The following is a 2,622-nucleotide window of genomic DNA, read 5'->3' as shown; positions in this document are numbered from 1 at the left end:
GTGAAGATTTCTTGGCAATTCAGTGTGGAAACCATTGATCACCTTGCTCTCATTTCTACTTGTTCTGTGTTGGCAAGGGAGAGTGCCCAAATGAGCAAGATAACACAGCAACCCAGTCCTCCGGGAGTAAACGGAGTAAGTGTGATCCGTTCTCAGGCACAGGCAGTGGCTCACAGCAGGTTCCTCAGCTGGTGCCTGCTGGCGCTGGCGGAGGAGGCACAGCTGTGCCTCCAGCAAGCAGAGCAAAAAGAGTTCACCCATGGATCGAAACAGCGACGAGTATCGTCAGCGCAGAGAGGAACAACGTGGCAGTGAAGAAGAGCCGGTTGCAAAGCAAGCAGAAAGCACAGGACACGCTACAGAAAGTAAATCAGCTGAAAGAAGAGAGCGAACGGTTGGAAGCAAAAATTAAATTGCTGAAAAAGGAATTAAGTGTACTTAAAGATTTGTTTCTTGAGCACGCACACAGCCTTACAGACAACATGCAACCCATGAGCACCGAAAATACAACAAATTCTGATAATGCAGGACAGTAGACCTCACTTTTTCCAAACTTCACAACTTGTGGCTTGAACCTTAAAGGTGTGACCTCTTACACCACTCTTAACAATGGTGACATTGTCTTGTTCCATTATTCAAAGAACCACTGAAAATTGTTTTCTAGGATCAGCACTGAAGAGTTGATTTGCTAAAACTCCTAGCTGTGTAAATCGAATATGTGGTTTTAAATGATATGGATTTTTGTGGGGATCAAAAAACAAACACTTTAAAGATTTTTGGTAAAAAAAATATCCTGAACCTTGATATTCTTGATAAATCTTGGCTTCCCAATAAATGCTTTTTTAGGTGGACAAAAGGAATGGGGAGCTGGCAGGTTATGTAGAAGGTTCCTGGTTTTTAATGGATATGGTTAATTGGATTAAGAAAAGTTGAATGTCATCTATATTAACATACTTGTGATTTTGTCCCTAAACTACGTATTAAAAATCCTAGGGTGATAGAAACCAATTGCTTTGTTATTTGGAAAGATTTTATATATAGCATAACACCTATTTTTGTATACGAGTACAATTTTCCCCAACAATTACCAGGTGATTTTTAATAATGATGCCTGGTTAAGGAATGAGATCCCATTGCATTTTAAAGGCATATGCAGCCAGTTGGCTTAAAGATAAAAATAACATTTAGGAAGCAAATAGATTATATTTTTTGTTTTCATAAAAGTGTAGCCTGTTAGAATTACACTTTTAGGGTAACTTTGGGTTATTGGATTGGCATTATTTTGTTTCCCGAAAAAAATCTCGGTGGTTCAGATAAACTTACGTCCAAAATTTTAGTTTCTGCAGATGCCAGTAAAGTGAGCATTTTTTCAATATCATTTCACAACCAAATCAGTAAACAAAATGTCTTAACAGTTTGACCAGACAAGCTACTGATTAGGATTTAGAGAATTAATTCAGCAGATAGTTTCTACGGTGTTCAAATTAACTGTCATAGGGCCATGATTTCTAAAGGTGAATATTTTTTCTAAAGGATGATTTTGGTATTTGATCTTAACCAATTGATGATTATAAAAATGTATCATTTACTCTATGCCATCTCCCAAAATGGGTGTGTAAAAAAAAAAAAACTTGAAAGTGTTAAACCTTTAATTTATTTCACTTAAATGCATCTTTTTGTATTGTTTTTGACTCTTCTTTTTCTAGTGGCTGTTCTTCCAGGCTTTTTGTACCCTGCTTCTGTTTTGTCATTTGTATGCTTATATGTCTCATAAATTATTTAAGAAAGAAAGTACTGATAAAACTCAGGATATGAACATTTTTGTTGAGACAAAAAATGCCAATTACTAAAGTTGGGAATCTCTAGATGTTGGCTTATATCAGTGTTGGTTTTGATTGTCCTTATTAACTGTGTGTTTTTGATGTTTTTGAAGTGCAGTTCTAGCTCATATTTGTTAGCTTTTTCTTATTTTTTCTTGTGCCTGGTTGGTGATAAAAGACTCAGTTACATTTACTTTAGAAGTTTGTGTTACTAGGTCTCTCTTTTGCATATGGTCATTTTGGGCCACGTTGCTGTGTCATCCAGGACTTGGGACACTAACCAGAATGTAACTCAGTGTCACTCACGTTGCGCCCTTGGATGGGTGGCAGGGTGCTAACTGTGCTGTTCCCGTAGGTAGAAGACACCCTGGCAGTTCCTGTAACTCAGCAAAGCCATTGTGAGGGCCAAGGGGGCCTCTTCTGACTGGGGGACAGGAGCCCAGGGTAGTCCTGTAGGACAAGCTGCCTAGGAGGGCTGATTCCCTACAGAGCCAGGAAACAGGGTGGGGTTTCTGCTAGGATCCAACACCAGTTTACTTTGGGGGGGAGTATTGATCTACTTTAAAGGTTGGCAGGTGTTTCAATAGCTTAACTAGGACGCACCCACAGATGTGTTAGTGACATTTTATTCTTGTATTTACTAAAAACTTTGAGGAATTGATGCTTTATGGAATTTATGGTTACCAATGATATAGATTGAGTCAATTATCTTAAAAAGGAAGCTTTAGAGAAGCTTGTACTCAATATTTCAAATCAAAATGTAAGATTGGAACTTTTTGGAAAAAATTGATTCAAGCTTTCC

General features: G+C 38.1%; 1 pseudogene; it reads left to right on the top strand.

Annotated features, from left to right (window-relative positions):
- Nucleotides 1–536, top strand: LOC119512922 (annotated as a pseudogene).
- Nucleotides 537–2,622: the final 2,086 nt, after the last annotated feature.

This window comes from Choloepus didactylus, chromosome 17, assembly GCF_015220235.1.
Source record: "Choloepus didactylus isolate mChoDid1 chromosome 17, mChoDid1.pri, whole genome shotgun sequence".
Taxonomy (NCBI): Eukaryota; Metazoa; Chordata; class Mammalia; order Pilosa; family Megalonychidae; genus Choloepus; species Choloepus didactylus.
This window is presented reverse-complemented; position numbering and strand designations above follow the sequence as displayed.